General features: G+C 34.8%; 1 protein-coding gene across 1 annotated transcript in view; it reads left to right on the top strand.

Annotated features, from left to right (window-relative positions):
- The window catches only part of GRID2 (glutamate ionotropic receptor delta type subunit 2), a 1,366,457-nt gene that overhangs the window by 46,713 nt on the left and 1,293,795 nt on the right, over nucleotides 1-25,949 (top strand). The gene's annotated exons all lie outside the window — the stretch shown is intronic.

Genomic DNA, 25,949 nt, shown 5'->3' with positions numbered 1-25,949 from the left:
TTGTTGGCCTTAAATTGGTGGACCTAGGGGAATACTCTGAAAATATAATATGTATTAATTGAATATTTGGGAAGCTACCAATAATAAAGTCCTTTTTTTTCGGAGTACAGCATTAATTATAATGGGAAAATGGAGAGGTTTTATTAATGACCACCAGCTAAATTTTAGTAAGGTTTCTAAAATAGGGATGTGATTACCCTTGGCTTTTCAGACTACGAATCAAGCTTTAATCTAAAGTAGATTTTTAAAAAAAGTAATGTAAAAGGATAATTTGAAAATTTAGACTATGGAAGATAATAGCAATTATCAGCTTATAAGGGATAAGGTAGTTGCAATGACTTTCCAAGCAGACTGAAAAGGAAGGAGTGTAACTCATAGTATCACAAAACAGTAAACTTGCCAGTTTTTAAAGAGTATGTTCACGACCAATTGCCAAGTTGATAATGCCAGTCGTCTAATAGGTGTCAATCTTTCATTAACCTATGAAACATATGTAGCTGTAAATATCTGTAAACAAATAGCTGTACACAGGAAAGATGACTTAAAATAAGATGTCAATGAAAAAGAGATGATTGTTATTTTTACATGTCAAATTTTTATTTTTATTGAAATTATATTCTATTTTTAAAGTAAAATGAAATAAAAAATATTTTCATAAGAAATGAGAGTATAAGGGAAATGAATAAATTTCAAGACATTATTTTGGGAAATTTATAGTGTCTTATTAAAGATTTCAATTAGGGATATACTTTAAAAAAAGAAATAGTATTTTAGTATTTATTTTACATTGCTATAAAGTATATAATTAGAGATTTTGGGTGTAATCTTCAGAGGAAAATATTGTTTAATCTTTTATTGTAAAATAAAACATAGATAATGAAAACCAAATATGCAAAGACCTACAGTTTAAGAATTTATTGTAAGGTAAACATTTTTGTAATGATACCAACGTCAAGGAGTAGAACTTTACTAGTCACCCTTGAAGTCCCTCCAGCTGCTCCCATCCCAATCACAAATTGGTCCCTGTCCTCAAAAGTAACATTCTTCTTCTAGTTTTTATTGTTCTACTATATCCATTTTTATGGAGCCTATACTCTATGTATCACAATCCATTGTAATTCCCATTTAGCCTATTTCTGCAAGCTACTGTGTGGTCAGTACTTACCATCTGTCCTTTTCTCTCTGTCTTGCTAGTCATTCTGGTTGTCTGAATGTCAGTTTTGCTGAATGTAAAATTCACTTTTTGAGTATCATACCTATTCATTTTTTTCTTTTCTTTTTTTTTGCTGAGGACGATTGGCTCTCAGCTAACGGCTGTTGCCAATCTTCCTCTTTTTGCTTGAGGAAGATTGTCGCTGAACTAACATCTGTGCCAATCTTCCTCTATTTTTTGCATGTGTGGTGCCAGCCACAGCAAGGCTAGATGCGTGGTGTGCAGGTCTCTGCCCGGGATCTGAACCTGTGAACCCCAGGCCACCGAAGCAGGGTGCGCGAACCCAACCAGTATGCAGCCAGGCCAGCCACATGTTATTTCATTTTTGCTTTACATAAAGCATTGGTGCTGAAAAGTCTCCTCATAATCTGATTGTCTTTCCGTGGCCATTTTTCTCCCCTACATCTTGCTGTTTAATTTCCCTGAATGCCCAAAGGATGTTTTGTTATTCTCTCATGTCTAGTAATCTCTCTTTCTCTCTCTCTTTTAAAGATTATAACTTGCTTTGGTCTTTCTGGATATTTATTCCAGGTACCCAGAGTGCTCTTCAATATGTCATTTCACATTTTTTTATTTCAGAAAAGTTTCCTTGAATTATAATTTTTAAAATTTTTTCTGGTCCTTTCCCTTGGTTTTAGTCTTGGGGGTCTCCCAATATATGTACGTTGAACCTTTTTGTCTATCTTCAATATTTATCAATTTATCTTCAATCCTTTATGTTTTATTTATTTTTTAGTATTTAGTTACTTTCCTTTCCCTCTTCTGTTTTTCTTAAGGCATTTTCTGTTGTGTTTATTTGGTCTCATCTTCTTTCTAGTTGAGTCTTCGTTTTAAAATTATTTTTATTTTAACTTTATGACAAAATATACTTTGCATAAAATATGCCATTTCATTCATTTTTAAGTGTAGAATTCAGTGCCATTAAATACATTCAGAATGTTGTGCAACCCTCACCACTGTTTATTTCCATCACCCCAAACAGAAGGTCTTTGCCCATTAAACAATAACTCCCCATTACTTCTCCCTAGAGCTCCCGATAACCTCGAATCTACTTTCTGTATCTAGATATTTGTCGATTCTAGACGTTCCATATAAGTTGAATCATAAAATATTTGGCCTTTTGGGTCTGACATTTCACTTAGCGTAATGTTTTCTTGATTTGTCTATGTTGTAGCATATGTCAAAATTTCCTTCAGAATGTCCTTCCTTTTTTATGAGTGGATAATATCCTCATTGTATGTGTACATCACACTTTGTTTATGCATCCATCTATTGATGGTCCTAGTGCTGTTTCTACTTTTTGGCTGTTGTGAAATATGCTGCAATGAATATTCATGTGCAAGTATTTGTCTGAGTTCCTATTTTCATTTCCTTTGTTATATACCTAGGAGTGGAATTGCTGGGCCATATGGTAATTCCAGGTTTGGCATTTTAAGAAACTGTCAAACTATTTTCCACAGTGACTACATAATTTTGTATTCTCATCCACAAATATGAAGTTTCCAGTTTTTCCAGATCCTCACCATTACTTTTTATTTTCCCTTTTATTTTTTTCATTATAGTTATCCAAGTAAATGTGAAGTGGTATCTCATTGTGGTTTGAATTTTCATTTCCCTAATAACAAATGATGTTGAACATTGTTTATGTGCTTATTGGCCATTTATATATCTCCTTTGGAGAAATGACTATTCAAGTCCTTTGCCCATTTTTTAACTGGATTGTCTTTTTGTTGAGTTGTAGGAGTTTTTTAATATATTCTGGATATTAAACATTTTTGATTTTAGCAGTCTGATTATAATGTGTCTTGGTGTTGGTCTCTCTTTGAGTTTATTCCAGTAGGAGTTTGTTGAGGCTTTCGGACACATAGTTTTGTGTCTTCCATCAAATTTGAGAAGTTTTGGGCTATTGTTTCCTCAAATATTCTTTTTTCTTCTTTCTCTCTGTCTCTTCTCCTTCTGGGACTCCCCATAATGCATATATGGTTCGCTTGATGGTATTCCACAGTTCCCTCAGGCTATTATTTTTAATTTTCCTTCATTATTTTTTCTTTCCTCTCAGACTCAATAATTTAAATTGTCTTGTCTTCAAGTTCACTGATTCTCTCTTCTGCTTGCCCAAATCTGCATTTGAATTCCTTCATTTCCAAAATTTTGGTTCATTTTCTTTTATAATTTTTATCTCTTTGTTGATAATCTTGTTTTGTTCCTATGTCAGTTTCTTGATTTCCTATAGTTCTTCATGCATGATTTCCTTTAACTTTTTGAGCATATTTGAAACAGTTGTTTTAAAGTCTTTGTCTAGTAAGTCTACTGTCTGGACTTCTTTAGGGATGGTGTCCGTCAATTTATTTTGTTCCTTTGAATGGACTATACTTTCCTATTTCTGTATTCTATGCAATTTTTATGTTGAAAATGGCCGTTTGAATATTAGAATGTGGTAACTTTGGAGATCAGATTCCCCTCTTCCTCAGCATTTATTTATTTATTTGTGTTTGATTGAGGGTTATAATAGTTTGTTTGTCTGGTGACTTTTCCCAACTATTTTTGTAGATATGGTATTCTTTGTCATATGTGGTCACTGAAGTCTCTGTTCCTTAGTATGTCTTTAGCTAGTGCTTTGACAGATTTCCTTGAATGCCAGGAGCTAAAAAACAAAAATGAAGAAACAAACAAGTAAGCAGATATGCATCTTTTGCAGTCTTTTCAGATTGGCCTTGTGCTGGAACCCTCCTTCAGCACTTAGCCAGATTGGCACTGAGCCTAGAGATCAGCCCAAAGTGAAAGCTTATGGTCTTCTTTGGTCCTTTCTGAGCATGCATCTTACCCTGGGCATGCACATGGCTCTTTAATTTCCTTTTCCCCCACTCCTATATTGATTGCCAAAATTTCCCAAGAAAACTCTCTCTCAGCTATTCCTCCCAGGTCTTAGACAGTCTGTTGTAGATCTAAACTGTAAATAATTGCCTCAGGCATTGCTCTTCAGCTTTACAATGTTTTCAAGCCGTGCTCACTTTTCTGGCCTGGGTGAGTTCTGACAGGTAAAATAGGGATAAACACCATGTGTTAGTCTTTAAGTTAACTCCTAGACAGGTTAGAACAGATCCATACAGTAATTTTCAAATAAGCCCTGCTCTTCTCCTTCTGCAATGAGGGACCATGTCCCATATAGGGAGCATGGGCTGCTGTCTTCAAGACTGCTGCCAAACCAGGGAAGGAATGGGACAGGGCTAGTAAAAATGCCAGAAAGCTTTCTTACTATTTTCATGTTAACTTTTTCTTGATGTAGTATTTACTTAGTTTCTATAGCACTTTGGCTATTTTTCAGAGTTTTGACAAAATTAATTCTGACAATTTCTGCTTGTTTTTCAATGCTTCTGTGGGGGGAATTCCTTTGATTTCTTATTTTTTTCTGTGTAATGTTATATCATTTTTGTTTTTCTAATTGGGATTTGTCTTTTTCTTTCATACCTTGTAGCTTTTCTTAATGTTTTAGCTAAAGTTGGAAGAGTATGTTATAGTTTTTATGAGTTCCATGAGCAGTATTTTCTAGCATTCTTTCATCATCTGTAAAGAGGTTATTTTGTTCCTTAAATTCTCTTTTCTGTTGTAATAATTTTATGTGTATTTGATCTTGATGCTTTCTGCTACTTAATCTAACTTTTCTGAACTTTAAGCAGGCAGTGTCTTCAGAGCAACTTTTCTGACTTACAGAACTCCATCTTTTATGGTTTCTTTCTCCCCACCCCCCGAAAAAAAAAAAAACAGCTTTCTTTTTGAGGTTTCTGGCTCTGTTATCCTTTCCAACTTTTATGTGAATAATCAACTATTTCTGCATCTCCATCCTGCTCAGTTTTCATTATAGTCTCAGCAGTTTTTCCCTAGTGTGGAGTCTTATCCTTGAAAAGAGTCCAGGTTGGCCAGTTTGAGAGTTTATAGGTGCATTTCTTCTCCCAGCTTTAGGCCAACTTGCTGTGGCCCTAAGCACTTATCCACTATTGAAGTTCTGGTATCAGAGTTTCCTCCTGTGCTTTCCATTGAATAACTTTTAGTTATATGGGCTCTTTTGCTCTGAGGTTTGTCAGACTCCATTGCTTCCCTTTACTTTCTTTCCTTTGTATATGAGCCAAACCCTTGCAGGTTTGAGACTATTAATGGCTTGTGCTTACCTGTTTGTATTTTGGGCTTTGTGAGGATACTTTGTCACTTAACTTTGTAAATGTTACGTGTGTGTTTTTTTGTACGTTATCTTGTTTCTCTGTTTTGTTTTGTTTCTCATGAGAATTTGGAGAATGTGAAAGGCTATGCTACTGCTATTCCCTCTGCTGCCATCTTCTTGGAGTATTATTATTTTTTCAGGTAACAAATATGAGTTAGTTTTACTTGGTAGATAAATTTCATACACTCTACATATTGTGTGTGCAAATCAATCAGAATGCATTGTGTGCCCACTATATGCCAACTGTATAGGTTGGTGTCAGACAAACTTGGTTCAGTTATTTGTGATTAATCTTGCCCTGGACTTGGCTAGACTAGTCAGAATTAGCAGATACTGCTCTGATGATTGCCTAATACAATATAGACAAAGTGGAGATAGGAAATCATAATGCAAATGATAGATCTATGAAACTTTTCTCCTGCATTTACCACCGCCCCCATTACTGCTGTGATTTTAGAAAATTACTTATAAAGTTCTCTGTGCAAGTTTATTTCTTAAGATTTTACCCTGTCTTCTGCTTAGAATCTTCTCTTTTTAACATCTTTACATGCTGCCTCATTCTCATTCAAGAATTAACACAAATTTTACCAACTCATGGCAGCTTTCCCTGAGTATCCTTGCTCAAGCTTCTAATTATCCTAGCACTCAATCTATTTTCTTTTATTAATATCTCTTACTAAACCTTAGGTTGTCTTTATTTTGAATGTATTTGTTTACATGTTTATGGCTTATCTTTTCTTTCTAGAATGTAAACTTCTTTAAGTCAGAGATGTTTTCAATCATGACCACCATTATATACCCAGTTTCTAAAAATATGTTTACCTCAAAATGTTTGTAGATATTTCTCTTCTATGAAATGGGATATGTTTTGCCAATATTATTTCTTTGGACCAATTGGTATTTTAGTTTCTCAGAGTTATTTACATAGGCATGCAAAACGATATTACTTAAGTAGTAAACCAGAGATTTCTTTTATGCTTGAAGAATTTTTCGAGTTTAGAATACAGGTTTTCATGAAGTAACTATTAAAATGTTACTGTAAATAGCATTAGACAGCAATTGAATTTTAAACTTCTTTTAGAATGTCTTTCATATTATGAAGAAAAAGGAAGAGAATGAGGGCAGCGAGTTGACTTATTCTAATATATTATCTATTGTGTGTTATGATAAATAAGCCAAAACTCTACTTTTTATCAAACTCTTTTTCTAACAAAGAGTGTTTTTCATAACAACAACCACAAAAATAGTCACTTGGAACAAAATAATACACAGTTTTAATATATATAAGTAATATTTATGAGTATTCCAAAGTATAGAGGAGTTTTCCTGTACCTAATAATAACTAAAAACCATGAATAGGTAATGTACCTTCTTTAGCGTCTATTGAGTTCGTTATTGTGCTTAGTGAACATCACATATGTAACACAGATATAATTTCATTTTATGTATTTTAACTTTGTCCACAAGCTTCCCATTTCATCTTATAGCTATGATAGACAATACAAATTTTATCACTTATGTGCAAAAAGTTATTTTCTAGCCATAGACTATGGAGGGTGAAAAACCAATTGATAATTTTTCAAAAGTTAAAATGCTAAGTAAAATTACTTCATTTGTAATATTTTGAAATATTGATTTTATGGTTATACTTGGTCACAATATTTAGTTTCTTCTACTGAGGATTTTTTTTTTGTTTTAAGTTAGCTCATTTACTAATATACATATTTAGGAAAATATGTATTTTTGAATAGTTAAATTTCATATGAAAATAGCTGAGGAAAGAATTTTCCTTCAAATTTTCCATTTTCTTTTGTTCTTCTGGAATGGCTATTTTAAATATTTGACACAGATTTTTGAATTCTGCTTTTGTACATATATTTTGTGAGTTCCTTACATTAGAGCTCAGAATTTTAAATACACAAAAAACTGTTCTCTGCCTTTTTCTATGTATTTATATTTTAAGAAATCTAATTTTTAGGATAACATTCTATTTTAATGATATCTATTTTTACTAACTTAGCCACTCCCTGTATGTTAAAACCTTGCATGCCTTCTGATTTATGAGCTTCTGAACCTAATATATATATTACGTATATAAGGTATGTGTATATATATATATTAACAAATTATGTGTAAATCTGTACTATAAACAAGTATGTGTATGCAGTATGCACATTCACAGATACATAGCAAGCTTATATACGTGCATAGATGTGTACATATGTGTATGCAAGTATACACAAACACACATACATCAGTATACATATATAAAATTTATGGACTACTGTGATTTCCCATGTCACTACACTTTTCATATTTCCGTGACACTGTTTCCATAGTAACTAATGCACTGGAAAAATCAAAGCAGAAAGGTTTGGAAAGAGCCAACCAAATCACATGCTTAGTTAATGGTGGGCAGGTGGATATGTTTGTCTAGGGTAATACATTTTGGAAGTGGCTAAAGCAAAATGAAATCATTGATCTGTAACAAAATACAATCTAGCCAAACTTATGACACCCTGTCTGCTATCTTTAACCAAAAAATAGCCAAATGATTGTGGTTTTCAGGAATACACATACGTATATCCACCACAAACTTGTACACTGTGTATGCAGCGCTGAATCAGTCTATGTTAGGTACAACACAAAAGAGGATTATGGCAGTGCTGCCAGGGGGAGCCAGTATTTCCAACCTTTGGATTAAGTGTCTATTTAGGAATACTTATATTTGAATAAAAAGGAATTTCTGTAGTACTTTTAAGTGAATTATGCCTAACAAGAATGTCAAGCACCTGGGGACAAGGTCAGTTTGCAGTTATTTTGCTTTGATTTTAATTCTGAAAATTTAAATCATTTAGGAAAAATTAGAACATGAGTCTTTTGAACTCATAGTATTTTGTTGAAATCATATTCAAACTAGTGACGGAGTTTACCAATGGTTGGAATGCTTATGGCAACAAATAAAGTCTGTTTATAAATAAACAGAAACACGAACACAAAATAATTTTGAAAATAATTAGAAATTTGCTCTTCTTACCTTTCCCATCTAGATTACCTATATTTCAAAGCACTCTTACTCTTAATTAGCCAGGAAGAGGATGTGCACCTGTTTTTGTTAACTCCCATTAGTATGTATCATTTGGTTACAATGATCATTGTATAATGATCATTAAGAAAGTTCAATTTATCTGTTATGAATTTCTCCCATTTTTAGTAAAACAAATACATAATAAAAGCTTATTTTGTATGACAATATGGACAAAGTTAAGGTTATTTCCTAAAATGAAAGCAACGTTCATTAAAGACATACCTATAATATAAATATGTTAAATAGTTGACTGATTCTTGCTGTTAAATCTCTGCAATACAGTATTTTCAAGTATGATATTTTAAAGATCTATATATTTATCTGCTAAATCTGTATTAAACAACTCTTAAGAACATAGATCTTTCTGGACCTATGGACATGTAAAGATTTGTTGAGATAGACTTGGTGATAATATGATCGTAAATAATTATAAGACATATTTGATGAGTTCCATTACACAGTTGTAGACATAGTATTAGATGAAGGAACAATCTGATTTGATTAGAAAAACTTCTGCTTGCTTCATGGTGTAAGTGTCTTTTGAGGGAGCCCTTAAAGTATAAGAAGAAAAAGCAGAGAGACCAGTACAAATAAAAACAGAGAAGCATGACCCAGTTCTGGGAATGGTTTAAGCAGTCCAAGGATGCTTAGAGCATAGGAAGCATATAAATAAAGGTAATTGTGTGGAAGATGCTGAGAGCAATAATGAGCTTTTATGTTATGATGTTTATTGGAGAAGAGTAACATAGTTACATTTGTATTGTACATATTGTACTGCACATGCTTGTATTGGATGTACTATATCAAGCATATTTGAAGAATTAAGTGGGAGAAAGAGAGATTGAATATTGAGAAACTTGAGAAGAGTTAAGAAAAGCTCAGATATGTAAGTGTTGCAGTCCTGGGAGTGGATGAGCCCACTTGGGATGAGACTTAAAAAAAATACAGAAACTCCTGGGGAACGTCACTATTTTAGGAATTGTCAAAGGAAGAGGAACTAAGGAAAGAGAACTGGAAAGAAAGTTTGGAGATACTGGATTGGAAACTCAAAGTAAATACTAATAGTACTTAATTGGTATTTAATAAACTAAATGGATTTTGAATATGGTTATGTTTGAATTATACTGAAAGGGATAACATTGTGTCACTTACTAGATTTTACTTACTAGATTTTTATGCAGAGTTTCTTACTCTACTTCTCATTTCCTACTAATCAATTTATTTCTATTCTGGCAAACAAAAAGCGCTATATGTAATGACGGGAAAAGCCTTTTCAGTTTCATTTGATGATTGAAAAATTGTAAATATTACAATATAGATATATTATGCCTTTTGTGTGTATTTCTTGCTTTATGTACTTGTGTATGTCAACTAATTGTAATTTCATGTTTTGAATTATGAGAGTGGCATGCAGCTGAGAACATGGAAAGCTTTATGCAGGTGATGCTTTCCCATGTTGAAAAAATGAGCCAATTTCTTAAAACATATATGCAAATATTATAGTTAAATTCTTTGTTGAAGAGGCAAGCTGATTTCCTAAAGGGCTGGCCTTAATTAAGTATCAAAACCTTAAGTTGTGAGATTTTGCTCTTTGCTGTCTCCCTTTTCCTTTCAGCATTTTACAACTCCTCTTTAAGTCCTTACCAGCGTGCAGTGCTCTAAGTGCTTTCTGTTCTGTCCACCACCAGATCATGCTTTCATCTAGTGATGGGTTGGAAAATTTAGGACAAATATACTAAGGCCTAAAAGAATGAGAAATAACTTTATAAATTAGTAACATAAAGACAGTTTTGAGTCAAACAGACCTAATTTTAAATTCTAACTCCACACTTACTGGCCGTATGACCTTTATCAAGTTATTTAACTTCTCTGAGCTAGAAGTTTTTCTTCTGTCAATTACATAATTAGATATATGTGAAAATGTATATGGAAAGCCCAGCACAGTGCCTGACAGTTTGCAGTCACTAATTTCCCTCCTCCCCACTTTCCTTCCGGAAGTTCATGCATTTCAGTGGAGCAGAGCCCATCCACACAGGAAATGCATCTCTGCTCTTGACAAAGAGGCAGGTGAGAGTGATGTGTAGGGACTGGAAGCCTTTCTGCCACCTCTGAAATGACACGTCTGTTCTGCTTCCTTGGGAGGCCAGCATGGTCTGTCTTGTTGCCAACTCAATGAAAGGTTTTAAACGCTTGCCAAAACATTTTCTCTGAGGCATTTTCCCTCAGGCTTCTAATTCCTAGTGACTTTTTAAATGTGTGACCTTTGGTATTGACTATTTTTGGAAGAAATCTTTATAGAGGGGTACCAGAGGCAGCAGCCCTGTGATTCTAAATCCCTTGCTGAGCAGAAAATTCTCATCTATCTGAATTGTATTTCTTTGTAAACTACCTTTAATGGTTTGGTTTGGGCAGCCTAATCTCCCTCTGGAGATAAGAAAGAAATTCTATGAACACAGCGAGTATTTCAAGACAGGAAGGGGGAAAGAAGAAAGATTTAATTAAGCACAGAGCTTTACCTGGTTTTCCCTTCTGTTATTTATAAGCAACAAATTGCCTCTGGATTTATATCTATACTGTTCCACAATTTTTATACTGGCTCCAAGTTCTTTCAATCGCCTACTCTTCCAAGAAAGCTTACTGTAGTTAAACATGCCTTGCCTCTCTCTTTTCTGTGTCTTTATCCTTTGCCTGGGATACACACCCACTCTCCCAAGTACTCTCTATAAAATTATTTTCAGCCCAAGTCCAGCCAATGTGTTACCTTCACTCATTTATGTATTCATAAGTTCAAATGAAAACACAGACAGAGAAACAAAACAAAACCATTACTGAGTGCTATGTGCCAGATGCTGGATCATAGAATAATAAATGAAATGTGGCTCTTTTTCTGAAAAAGTTCACAAAGGCACACATAAATATAAATTTAACACAATGGGAGAAGTGCAAAAATAGAGGCATATTCAAAAACTACCCAGCAGTGCTCGACTAGGTCATGGAGGCTCCATAAGTAACGTCAGTGATAATTCAGTGAAGACTTGACTGATAAGAAGGACTTTGCTGGGTGGAGAGTGGAAGAGGATTCTGGGTAGGGGGAGGCAGAGTCATGGAAGACCGTATTGACCCAGGGACCATCAGTACTTTAGAGCCTAGGACTCCAAAAAAATTACCTTAACAATCTTGACTCAAAGTGAACTAGGCTGGAAACTATGGTGGGTTTTTCTCCCGGCCTTTTTTTCTTTTTTTTTTTTTAATCCACCGTAAGCCTTTCTTTTTTCATAGAGAAGAGATAGATATTTAGCTAGATTAGAGCTTTATGTTCCATTTTTAATTGTCCTGGTGAGTGTTAAATTTCTTGAGGGTAAGGACTGGGTCTTCCCTACTTTTTATTAATCTTTAAAATGCCTGTAACTGAGTCTTGTACTATTTGTTGATTGCTTCTTCACTATGATTTAAGGACTGTGCTAAGAAATAGGCATTTATATTTCCTTAACTCCAACTATAACTCTATTAGAATAGGTACTGTTATTACTTCTTCTCAAAATTAAATACAAAAATGATTAGTGGTGGGATCATACGACTTTACTAAGTATGAATTTAACTCAAAAGGCTGAATTCAGATCTGTAATTCTTAATAAATACATTACATACTCGTACTTCACAAAGAAGTCATTTCACATATATTTGCTAAACTCTAAATGAATAAAACAACTCTTTCAAAAACCAAATTAATGTAATTGAATAACTCTCAATGAAGAAAATATCAATATATGATAATATTCATTGTAAATTCAGAAGAAAATTCTAGACAACCTTAAGTAAAGGAAGCGGTAAACTATTTTTGAAGATAATCTCACCACCTTGTAGTGCTATATCTATGATATGCTTTTAGGATCCAGGTGTTCATACCCCTAAGGTCCCATCTGGCTTGATCATTTTCTAGAAAACAGCATTGCTGTAGATAACTCTACCTGGACAGTCCCAGAGGAAGCAGGTGTGGTGGGGGAAGGTTGGAAAAGCAGTTGGAAGAGCCAGTGAATATAAAGAAGTTTGCCAGTCCCCTGTAATTTTTTTCAGTTCTCCAAAGTCCTTTGTTGCTAATGTCCTGGTTTTAGTGGAAAGACCTCCAGAAGTCATGATCCTTGTGGTCTGGGCTTCTGGCTCCCACCTGCGCCAGTGAATTTGCAACAGTAATGTGGCATAGTGAACATCTGCCTTTTAATTCAGCTTTCTCTTTCCATTCTAGGAACATCAGCTAGTTAATTAGAGGAGTGTCAGGGGTTAAAATGCTAACAAATGCTGTAGAATTTTATTTTTGGTGTAGAGTGTCCTGGAAATAGGATTGGTAGAAAAAAATCCAAGTCTTCCCATTTCTCATTAAAATCCACATGAAAACATATGAGGTGAGACGCTTAGAAAATGAGACTGATTGAACAACATACTCAAACTGGTTTATTGGCATGAATGATGTCCCCTTCACAGCAGTTACCACAGGAGCCAAACAATGCAGTAACGTCGCCACTGCTCACATTGTTTGGGGCTCCTTTGTTGGTGTTATCTTTGGATTTTGTGGGATGTACTTTGAATAATTCTCAGGAGTGGCAAATCTTCAGACTTAAAGTCAGTTCTGTTTTTGCCATTAGCAGAAGTTAGAATGTGCCAAATTTGGTGAATAAAGTGGGAGATCAAAGTGGGAAGTATGATTTCTGGCCCAAACCAAGTGGGATTGCAAAATAATGGAACTTTTTGAAAAATTGTGGCTTATAAACAGACTCTGTTTATTCCAAAAGAACATTTCTAAACTTATTTTGAAAGGCTGTACATCCCTATAGTATGTATTTTCCAGTCACTTAATCAAATGCAGGGATTGTCATTTATGTACATAAATGTCAATTTCCCTTTTTAATTTATAGTCATACCCAGTATTCACAATTTCTATTATTCAGAGACATTATACATCTTCTCATTTAGGTGATTTAAAACTAACCAAAATCAAATCTGTCTTAAACTAGTAGGAAATATTTTAAGAAGTAAAGAGGATAAATTGTTTTGAGACCTAAGAAATTTTAACTCAGAACAAAAAGGACTAGGGTCCGGCCCCATGGCCAATGGTTAAGTTCACGTGCTCCGCTTCAGTGGCCCAGGGTTTCACTGGTTTGGATCCTGGGCACGAACTAACACCACTCATCAAGCCATGCTGAGGCGGCATCCCACATAGCACAACCAGAAGGACCTACAACTAGAATATACAACTATGTACTGGGGGGCTTTGAGGAGAAGAAGAAAAAAAAAAGGACTAAAAAAGCAAACATTTAGTATTCATCTAGGAAATAATGTGACATAATTATTAAGTGAGGAGAGAGTCACACTAGTCAGACTAATATTTTGTGAATATTATTGTGGCATTATATTTATTATTTTTATTTAATTCTCCTCACAGGTCTCTGTAGTAAATATTATTTAATTTTTAGAGACTGTCCAAGTTTGCAGTCAGTATTCAAACCTTTCTGTCTGATTCCAGAGCTTTGCCCAATTCTAATACAGTACCTCTAATATTCCCTTCTTTAAAATAGAGAGAAAGAGAAGAGAAACCTTGGAGTCATAATTATTCTTAATTTTCACATTTTTGCATTATTGATTGAATGTATCTGAGAGCCCATTACTTCAAAAACCTTATTACTCGAAATGTGGCCAGCAGATCAGCAGCATCAGCATCACCCGGTAGCTGATTAGTGATGTAAACTATTAGGTGCCAACCCAGATTTACTGAAGCAGAAGGTATTTTAACAAAATTCCCAAATTGTTTTACAACGGTGTTCATGAGCATATTCTTGGCAGTCTTTTCAATAATATTACAGTGTCTTCTGCATTTTTTTCAGGCTTTCAAACAAGGCAAAAACTCATCTATGAGAAGTACGAACTCATAAATGAATATGATCTCACTTTGACTTCAGAACAGTAAGGACCCTTGAAGATCATTTGTAGCATTTTAGTTAAGGACATGAAACTGATTAGCTTTTAAGTTGAACATGTTTTCCAAGGAAAAAAGGCTACCAACTATTGTCTAAATAGCTATATACTCTTCAAAATTGGTCCACGACAACTTAAAAGATTGTCAGTAGTACTGCAGTCAGTTACTAATAATTTATAATTTATAAAGTTTGAAGCAGTATATACATTTTTCAGCAGACCTATCTTTGGATCTGTTATTGTTTCTGTAATTAATTGGTCATTTACATTTTTTATTTGATTTATTAAAAATTTTTTATTTTAAATTACCAATTAATTACAGAAACAGTAGCTGATCCAAAATGTATTATTTATTTTACTTTACTGTTTATGTGTGTGCTATTTTTTAACAAAAATTTACTTTGAAGTTCTTTATTCACACATTTTTAATATGAATAAATGGCATTGAGAAAACTGGACAGCCACGTGTAAAAGAATGAAAATAGAGCAGATATGCCTTTTCTAGTCCTCTCACCAACAAAATTTCCCTTTGACTTAGATATGAGTGATGTATTATGCTTCTCATCCGAAGGAAAACAATATGTTGACTGAACTACTGAAAACTTAAAAAAAAAAAATAGTTGCCCTACTAAACATAAATATAGTAAGGCAGTTAATCTTTTATTTTATTCTGTATTAGTAAATTAATGTTATGGCTCATATTTATTAAAGGATGGATTTATAGATTCATTCAAAAATGTTTGTCAAGTACCTAATATGTGTTTGGTGTTTTTCTAGAAACCTGATGATAATAGCAATAGAAAAGAAGACACAAATTCCTACTATCATTCAGTGGGCAGACAGACAGTATAATGAGTAAAATATCTAGTATGTTAGATAGTGATAACTTAGATGGTATGAAATGATGTGGAGGCTGTTGAAACTTTTTAATTAGGATAACTACATAGGACATCACTAAGAGGTGGCTTTTGAGTAAAAATCTGAAAGAATGAAGAAAATGTGTTTGCAGATACCTGGGGCAAGTGCACTACAGACAGCAGAACAGCAATTGTGAAGCCCCAGAGGCAAAAGAGTGTTGGTGTATTTGATGATTGGCAAGGAGGCCAGTGTGGCTGGTACAAGAAGATAAAGGAGTGAGTAGTAGGAAGTGCCATCAAAGAGATAACGGAGGGCCAGATCCTAAGGTAGTGTCAAGATCATCTATCTCCTGTTGAGCAGTGCAATCTTAGACCACAATTTAGGATTACAGGAATTGTACATTTATTTATCCACTTGTATATTATTCTACTTTCTATTTGGAATTGCTGTTCCATGGAAGTGGTAGATAACTAATCTCAGTCAACTAAGGCTCTGCCACTACCTGTCTCCAAGGTTGATTGTGACTTTCAGAGGACTTACCTAGAACCAATGTACTGTGCGGATGTTCAGCTAGTCCTCAAGGTCATTCAGCCTCATAGATGTCTGTGGCCCTATCTTGTCTTCCATCAACCTCCACTGCAGGTCACCTACTTTTGAGATATCCTGCTTTCCTCTCTGTCTGATCCCTTCAGGTCTGGCAGCATTCTCTGTTACTTCCAGCTGCACATGGGGGCATGGAACCCTTCTGCTCTGTCCATGCCACTTGGACATGGATTACAAAGGCTTTGTCTGCCTAAACTCACTAATCATCATTCCATAGCTGAGAAAGGACTCAAAGTCTTTTATCTGGGACCAATGGCTTTCTAAATTCCCATCTGTATCTTTTCTCTTCTTTCGTGTACCCCCAGAAATCTTTCATCCTAGGGTGGCAGAGGAAAGACATGTAGAAATCCCTTCTCTCAAACCCTCTTTTCTCATACATTTTGCTAAACCCTTAGGATTCCTTAAGGGCTTACTTAGGCTATTGGAAAACAAGGAAGGGGTTTGCTAAATCTTTTTTTTCACTTTCAATCCCCTCCTTCACAATCCTCCTCTCCCCAACACACCGTAATCCGTCCACTTCCTCTCCCTTACTGAAGCATTTAGCAGAGAATGGCCTATGTGTTTAAATGTTAGGAAAGGCAAAGAAAGAATAGAATTAGAGGAAAGGAGTAATATTATATATATACCAGGAGCCTATAAATATTTGAGACTTTCCATGTCTTAACTCATTTAATACTCATAACAAACCTATGAAGTAAGTATTATTAGCATAGCCATTTTTCAGGTGAGCAAACTGAGGCAGAGAATAGTTAAGTAACTTTCCACAAGGTTTAGCATTTCAGAAATTGTATTTAATTACACATACAAAACCAACATTATACCATTAGTTTTTCAAGACCAGAGATTAGGTCAATTGTTTTAAGACTGCACTTAACATTATGTCTGACACAAAGTCAGCTCTCAATGCATGCATACGTGTGAGAGTGTGTATATGCATTCACATATGCATATATCTATATATTCATTAAATTATGAACATAATTGGTATAAAATTTGTTATAATATATCTAAATATCAAATTATAGAAGAGTACAAAGACACTATCATCAAACTGTATTTCTAGACTCAAGGTAATACATTTTCATGTTTTTCTTATGTGCACACTTAAGCATTATGCACTATGATTGTAGCCTCTGTAAAAGTCAGAGAGGGCTAAATGAATGGTTAAAAGAATGAAAGAAAGAAGGAAAAGGAAAGCATGTTTCTATTATACAAAGTAAGGTGAATCCAAGATATTTATGTTCATCAGTAGAACAGGTTTAAAATATCTGTAGTTCTTTGGTAAAGTCAATGTTAACTTTTTTAAGCATAAAGTTCTTTTTGGTATAATATAGATTACTTCCCCTCAAATTTATTTACATAGACTAATTAGATTTAATACAAAATGGTATAATTAAATGAAAAAATGAGTGTTATGGTAAGTTAGGAAAGGGTAGAATTATTACTAGCTGAAATTACAAGAAGAAGGTTTTTTCATTGAGAAGGAGAGGCATAGTATGGTCTTTAAATGGTGGATTATCATTTGCCATATATCCACGATTACAGAGCTTCAGTCGTGGTATCTCCTGTGTTTAGCTGAAGTGGAAAGTAGATCTTTGTGTTGATAACAGAGGAAGAGCAGAGCTCAAAAATGAAGGGAATACCTTTACCTTTTCCTGTGGATTCCTGCAGTAGGCTATGTCTTCTCACCTGTCTATCAAGATTTTCTCTCTTGTTCTAAATATACATCATCCCTATGAGTGAGACATCTCTTGAAAATCCTGAAACCATGGAGCACAGTTCAAACCACTGATATAGAGCATCTGTTCTAAAACTGATGCTCGAATCTGTATCCAGACTGGCTCAAGACCTTCTATCTTGTTTCCCATCACATCCCTTCATGAACTTTTTAAAGTAGTGGTTGTGAAGGTACCCTTTCCAGCAGAAATTAGAAGTGTAAAATGGTGCTTAAAGAAGGATGATTCTGGAATCAGCCAGATCTGAGTTGTAGTTACATCTCCGCCATTCACTAGCATTGCTGTCTTTATTAAATCACCGAACCTTTCAAAAGTGCAGTTTCCTTTCTGAAAAATGAGAGTAAGAAAAGGATCTACTGCAAAGAATTGCTGTAAAGATAGTGTAAAACACTTCAACTACGTGAAGGTCATAATAAATGTTAGCTGCCATTACATATTATGACCGCTGACTTCCCTTGTCTGTTGCTTTTATAGACGCTATGACTTTGTTTGTATTATGTCATTAAAAAATCTGGTTACCATATCAATAAAATAGATTTTTTTCTCTTTTGCAGATGAGGAAACAGGGTCAGAAATGTTAAATTTATGTTCCAATAGTCAAGCAGCTAGCTAAGCAACAATCTTTGCATCTAAGTCTTCCATCCTTTTCACTGTTTTGTATCACCTGTTTTATCTTCCACCTTGGGAGCAGATAGGATGGTATAGTGGATAAAAATCTCTAATATGGCATTATATTTCCTAGGTTTCCCTACTGGATGGAAAATTTTGGACAAACTGAAAAGTTCATCTAAGCCTCAGTTTTCTACTCTGCAAACAGGGATAATGATAGTATATATCTAAAAGAGTTGGGAGGAATAAATGGGGTGATTCACCTAAAGGGTTTAGTGCAGTACCTGCCATATTAGTCAAAAATGTTAACTACTGTTATTATCCATCGCCTTTGGAATCAGTTATTCCTGAAGACGTTACTATTTTTCAAAAATGCTTTGACTTTATTATTTGGAATTATATTAAAAATCAGTTTATAATCCACATAAGAAATCCAGGCATCCAGGTTGATTACTTTATAATTATATTTGTTTCTTCTCCCCAAAATGCTATTCCTCATATTATTAATCCAATGGTTGAATGACTTCTGCTTGTTTCTAAAAATAAAATACATTTTTGAATGATGAAAACATTTCACCACTGAGGACATACAAAAACGTATTGCAAGATCTGAAAATAGTTTCAAGGGAAGAGTTAAAGCTCATCTGTAGTTAAGAAAAGTGTGAAAAATGTATATAGCTCCCAAAGTGACAAATTTAAAAAGAACAAACTTTTAAAGATATTTGCTAAAAATAAAGTATGTTACTTGAAGAGTTGTTAGTTCATTGTTATTTTCTATTATTTTATCTTGACATAATTTCATCCTTAGAAAAATAGTTGCAAGAACAGACAAAAAAATTTTTGGATACTCTTCATGTATATTTCCCAAATGTTAACATTTACTGCATTAAGTTTATATTTCTCTCTGACTCTTCCGCGTGAGTATGTGTGCGCATGTGTGTATACAAATGTGTATTTAGATAGATAGTTTTTAGAACTGTTCAAAAGTTGTAGATATGATGTCACTTTTGCCCCTAAATATTTGTGTATATTTCTGTTAGGTTAATAACCACTGTATCATTAGCAAACTCTGGAAGTTAACATTAAAACAATATTATTCACCAATTTACAGACTGTATTGAGATTTTTGTCAGTTGTTCTGATAATGACTTTTCTATCAAAGTAAAATTTTAGATCCTGTGTTGTGTTCACTTTTCATATCTCTTTAGTTCTGGAACCATTCTTGAATCTTTTCTTATATTTCATGGCGTTGACTCCAGTCATTTTGTAGAACCTCCTTTAATTTGAGTTTGTCTGATATTTCCTAATGATTGGATTCGGTTACACACTTTCGGCACTGTAATTATCCTATTGCTAGTCACACTTTCATCCTTTAGCTTTAACTTCCACTAATGATTTGTGCCTGAATTGATTGATATTAAGATGGTTGGCAAATGGTGATTTTCTAGTGCCATCATTCCCACTACAAGAGTTAGTTATATCTTACTTTGCAATGGGAGAGAGAACAATGATGAAATAACTTACATGTGTGCAAATAAAATTACAAAGTATTAAGTGTCAGGAAGGAAACAGTGGGTAGACTGAAGTTGAGAATGATTCGGGGGAGGTTTGCCTTCAGTAGTGATCAGTGAAGTGAGTGATATTTAAGCTGAGAGTTTAAGAATAAAAAGAATCTTGTCATGTAAATGGGGGTGGGGGGTGGGGAGGTGAGGGGGTGGTGGTCCAAGCAAAGAGAATTACTTTGGGTGAGAAAGAGCTGAGACTGTGAAAGGAAGTAAGTAAAACATGAGAGAGGCAGAGTATAGTGGGCAGTGCTCAGGAGGCAGAAGATGTGGTTGATGGGGCATGTGTATTTCTGATCACTTCAGGTATGTAAACTATGGTAAAGGCTCATCATTTTCCTCTAAGTCTATTGTAAGTCATTTAAGGATTTAAGCAGAGAAATGACATATATGATTTAATAACAAACAATTGCTTCTTCGTAGAGAATGGGTTGTAAGGGAGCAAGTGACAAACCAGTCTGTCCACTTGGCCTGTCTTAACTTCTCGCATGATTATTTAAGCTCCTCTCATCTCTCATCAGACTAAAGTGGATGTCTAACTTGTCTCCTTACAAACTTCTCCACATGTCAAAATGATCTGTTAAAATAAGAAACATAGTGTCATGATCCTCGCTGACCAGGAGTGCTAGTTGACAGCAACAGGTGAGAGAGAGTTTGATATAATCAGACTTGTGAACTCAAAGTTACATTGGGTTTTCTAAGAGATAGGAAGGATAATAGCCTAGAAGCAACAGTGGGGAATACAGAAGACTCAGAATGGAAAAGGTTGGAACGTGAGGAAAAGTGGGGTCTTGGGTGACATTAGGCAGATCAGGCAGAATGGACCTGAGAGTCTGGGTAATGCCAGATGCCCAGGCAGGCACATCTTCTGGTTGCCTGGTAGTGGAAAGTAATGGGATGAGTTCAAAGAGGGTAGCTTAGAAGTTTTAGTCCTGTGGTCCTGAATGCTGTTCTTTGTGGCAAGAACCTAGAGCTGAAATGGAGGGAAGTTGAGAGGTAGGGGGTGAACCAGATGAGGAGTTGGAGAAACTTAATGACTGAGGCTTTCTAAATGTTTATGGATCATTTTTTGGTGACTTGATGTGATGTCTCATGCTGTCATGATGGAAATTAATGGTCCAATAACAAAATAACAGTGGACTTAAAGTTTTAATAAATGCACTTTGCTGTGCATCATATTATCTACTTTTATTTATTACTTGCCAGTAGCTTGGTTTTCTCTTCACTGTGGATTAATTTTTTTTAAGTTCTTTGTTTTATGGGAACGTAAACTTAAGAGTGTATAATCTAATTATAATCCTGTGAGGAGGCATTGTGTAGGAGATTATTGCATTCGGTTGGAGGTTGTATTAGATGACTTCTAGGGTCTCATCCCACTTAGTCTATGATTTAGTGATTCTGACATTATTTTTTACCACGGAGTGAGCTAGAAAAGTAAACGGTATTAAACGTGACCTGGAGGAAAAATCAAGAGCTCTAATAAAGACACATGTAGTGTGAACAATTCCTAAGCTTTGGATCATTCAGTAGAACTGACAGTTATGTAGGTACAGATTTATGATAGTTTTAAATATGTTTCAACTGAATGGGTAAGTTGTAAAATAAATAAATAAGTAAAAATTTAAAATATTATTATGTTACAGCGTTTTGAAAGACTGCATGAGTGCATAGTCTATCTCCTTATTTTACATCTACAGATTAAATAAGCCTTACATAACTGACCTAAAAACTTGACCAAATTACTAGCATTTTTACCAGTTTTCACTAATTGAAATAGTAAACCAATGCTATACCTAGATCCAAACCAAGCCAATTGTTAAATATCATAACAAAGCAAATGCAAGCCACCTACGCCTTAAATTTTTATAATTTTTCAAATATTTTCCATCAGATGCTCTGGGAAAAAAGACAGCTGGTTGTTTACAAGGTTAACTTAATTACTTTAAACACTAAAGACTGAACCATGCACCTGGAACAGGCCTCAGCTGCAGGGTCATATTTGGACATATCCTTATAATTCAGTACTAACAAAGTTCAATATCTGTTTGGTTACTATGTTTGAAAAACTAATTTATTCAGAGCATTTGGTCTTACAGATATTGAATACAAATGTTTTATGTGTTAGGGCCATGTTTGGGATCCTGGAAAATTATCGATTCTAATGTAGAACCACACAGAGTTGAAGGGCCCTGGGGAAAGTAGTTCAGCAAACTTACTTCACGAGTGAGGGAAGTACTCTGACACTAAAAGGAAGGGAATAAATTTCTTTCTCTTCATCTAACAAAGAAGATCTTTTCCCATGCAAAATATTTACCAACGAGAAAAACCTCAGTCATAAATAACAATATCACTGTGGATTGAGAGATTAATTTATAGGTTCTGATTTTATATAACTGACACTTGAGGAAATTTCAACTCATAAATGAAGATATTTTATTCCAGTAAATTACTCCTCTCACTGAAAAATACCAAAATATGTGCCAATGCCCTCCCGCTAAAGACTGCTGGAAACATACCTTTGTTCAAACATGTTGGGTTTGTCAGTAAATAAAGGAGACGACACAAATGAGGACTTGGAGGGAGTCTCCGTCACAGGGTGTCAGAGAGGATCTATAATGGGATATGGACTTGTGTCAGGTCATTTTGGAGCAGATTCAGGCAGTGGGTCTTTGTCTGCGTTTGATGCTGTCAGGAAGCAGGGATAATTCTGTGGCTGGGTGTAGTAATTCTTATTAAAGCTGAAGCTGTTGTGGGTAAGGAAACAGTCTACATAGGGGTTGCTTGGTGATTTTTGTAGTTTGGACACAGTTTTTGCTTTTGTCTGTGCTCATTTTCACAGATCAGTCTTATTTTGTCTTGATCCATCATGGTCACAGGGTGGCCCTGTCTGATGTTGGTGTTCTGTGAAATTGTTATGTTCAATCAGTGGACACCATGGCCTAGCTGAGAGTGTCAGACCAACTTCTAGCAACTTCAAGGCCTACCGAGTGCAAGACCAGCTGCCACCTGTCAGGGCCTGCTTTCTCTTTATCACAGGTTAAAGCATATATTTCTAACTGTGTATTTCATGACAAAATTATTTTCTGTGTAATATGATTATTTTCCAAGTATACGTCTTGTATCTGTATTTCGTTGCTGTCTATCCCCATCACGGGATTGTAAACTCCACAAAGGCAGAGACCATGGGATGAGGACAGAGCAACTCTGACCTTGGAGTTGTTCAACACGCACATATTTCGAAGGGATGCTTGAAGGGGGTAGAGCAGGGAATAGGCCAGACTGAATCTCCATAAATAAAGGGTCAAATATGAAGCAGAACTAAGGATGAACTATGTAGTAAGTTCAGAAATGCGGTTACAAATCTGAATGGGTGGATACGATGGAAACTGTTAGTATACCACACCTGAGGAAGCTTTACATAAAAGGAATAGTCACCTTCTAAGAGAATAAATGACTGAGCAAGAAGGTTGTAGAGGAGTAAAGCAATTTCTGACCCAAAGAATAAGCAGCCATGACAATGCAGAGTGCATCCTTAGAGCTTTAAGTGCATATCAGGAAAATGTACCTAAGGACCTAACTTTTCCTTTAACATTCTAATGGAATCTGTGCCACTGTGGACCAGAAAGTGTACTATTCAAGTAGATCTTGAGCTTCTATATGTGTCAGGCACTGTGTTAAGTGCTAAAAGCACAACAGTGAATAAGAGAGATGGAACTGCATGAATGATTCTTTTTATTATCATTCATATGATTCAAACAATCCTTACTTCTTTTGTCTAAAATCGCTGGAAGGACCTCAAATCTAAGAAATGATTAAAATCAGAAAATAATTATTTTATTCACAAGACCTTGGGCCAGATGCCACAGCTGGCAAATATATTCTCCAGAAAGACAGGGATCAACTATGGCTGTTTTGAATAAGTAGAATGAAATAGTAGTGTGTGAAGATTGTAGAGTCTGCACCAGAGAATTATCACAAGGAAAAAGCCTTACTAAATCAATGCTTATATTTTATTAAAAGGCCAGACTGCTTTTTGCATCTCCGTAATATCTGACTTCATAAAGTTCTCCAAGTAAAGTCATCTGGATCTATGTTCCATATTAGCCTTTTGCTTGAAAGTTGCAGCTTTTCGTGGTTGTTTTCTTATGTAGTTTAAAATTTGCATTTTGTTCATTTTTCTGTAATGTGTACTGGTGCAGTGTTTATAAAACAGAAATTCAGAAAAGAACTGTTTCTCTTCTGCTGGAGCTGAAGTTTGATATCATTTGGCTTTATGTCTGAGTTCTGATGCTTAAACTTTACAAGAGGGACAAAGAATCACATTTATGGAATCACAGAACTTAGCGGAGATAAACTTCTAGACAAATTTGTGGATGCAAAAAAAGCATACTAAAAACTTTTATAGCCCATATAATTTGTGTGTTGCTATTATTAATTGCACCTGGTGATATTAGGTATCTTTAGTGGATTTAGTGTGTACAGCTTTGGAAATTGTGATGTCTTCTACAAAAATAAGGTTCAACTGCTATTCGTGTTCATTCTGTTAAGAAAAAATCAAAAGTGCTGATTAATGCCATGCCATGCCTGGGACCTCTCTATTTATTGTTGCTTTAACCATTTGCTATAAATAAGAAACAGTGGAGGAGAACGAATCATGTTGAACACCTTTCTTGTTGTACCACTTATTCAGTTCCTGTGGAGAGGTGGGGGAGTGTTCTCCTTGCTGTCCTCTCATCCTTCACATGTGGTGTCCGTTGTGAAATGGGCCAGACTTTTTTTGCAATCCACGTGTATCAGGAAGTTGCACATTGGCCTTAGAAGAATGTCTGATGAATATGCAGTTGATTGTATTATGTAAGGAAATACAAAATGAATATAGGTGCATTATGGTTATAAGGATATGTTTTATTAAATTGCTGATTGTCATCTGTTAGAAACAAGGATCTGTGATATAAATTGAGTAATTCTGAATAAGTGGTTGAGGGCACATACAGCATGTTTCTCCACACACACACACACACACCAAAGGAACAGTGATTTTTATTGCATTTAATTAAATATAAGTATTATTGGTTACTGAGAGACTAGATCTTAAAAGTTCTTATCACAAGAAAAGAAAATGATAATTTTTTGTGGTGATGGATGTTAACTAAACTTATTGTGGTAATCATTTCATAATATATATCAAATCATTGTGTTGTACATCTAAAATTAATACAATATTATATGTCAGTTTAAGAAAAGTATTGTTGGATTTGTCCTTCATGAAAATGTTGGAATTTGGGGAAAATTGCTGCAATCTTGCTACAGTGTTTAGGTTCAATAGATTTTTAAATTAACCTTTATGTTCATAAAATTCATAACTAAAAAACCCCAGTAGGTAGTATTATGTATTGCTACCCAGACTATATGGTTTCCACCTATATATTAGTGGGAAGTTTCTTAGATATATCATGAGTACAGCCAGATAAATAACACTAGCGTATATGTTAGTACCAGAATACAGAATTCAGATTCTTCCCACTAATATTCTGGTATTCAGAAACTTCCCACTGATATACAGGTGGAAAACATATAGTCTGGGTAGCAATATATAATACTATCTACCGGTGTTTTTTACTTCTGAATTTTATGAAGATAAAAGGTTAATTAAAAAATCTGTTGAACCTAAACCCTGTAGTGGGAACAAGAGACAATATATTATAAGAAGCTAAAAAAGAGATTCTTTGGGTTCTTATAAGATTTCTTTTTATTCTAAGGAACTTGTAGTAACCTTAAATATATGGCCAAGGGGATATTTTCATTTATCTACATTCACCTCTGTGTTACATGTGCACTAGGCCTATTTTTGGTCCCCTAGTAAGGTAAATTATTGCTACTTGTTCTAGTAATTATTGCTCCATGTTAATAGTAAAAGTCCTCTTGTGCATTTTCTCAAAGGAGAGCCTTCTAGTAGAAGTCTCTCACTGGGTGATTGCTGTAGGTGGTTCTGATCCTCACTAGTCAATGCTTCCAATAGTTGTGAGCGGCTTCACTTGAGAAGATACCAGCAAAGGAACTGCATGAGGTGGCAGCTCCCATTTCTGCGTCTGCAAAT

The sequence above is a fragment of the Equus quagga genome, chromosome 3, assembly GCF_021613505.1.
Source record: "Equus quagga isolate Etosha38 chromosome 3, UCLA_HA_Equagga_1.0, whole genome shotgun sequence".
Classification (NCBI taxonomy): domain Eukaryota; kingdom Metazoa; phylum Chordata; class Mammalia; order Perissodactyla; family Equidae; genus Equus; species Equus quagga.
The sequence above is the reverse complement of the archived record's forward strand: the minus strand, read 5'-3'. Positions and strand labels throughout refer to the sequence as shown.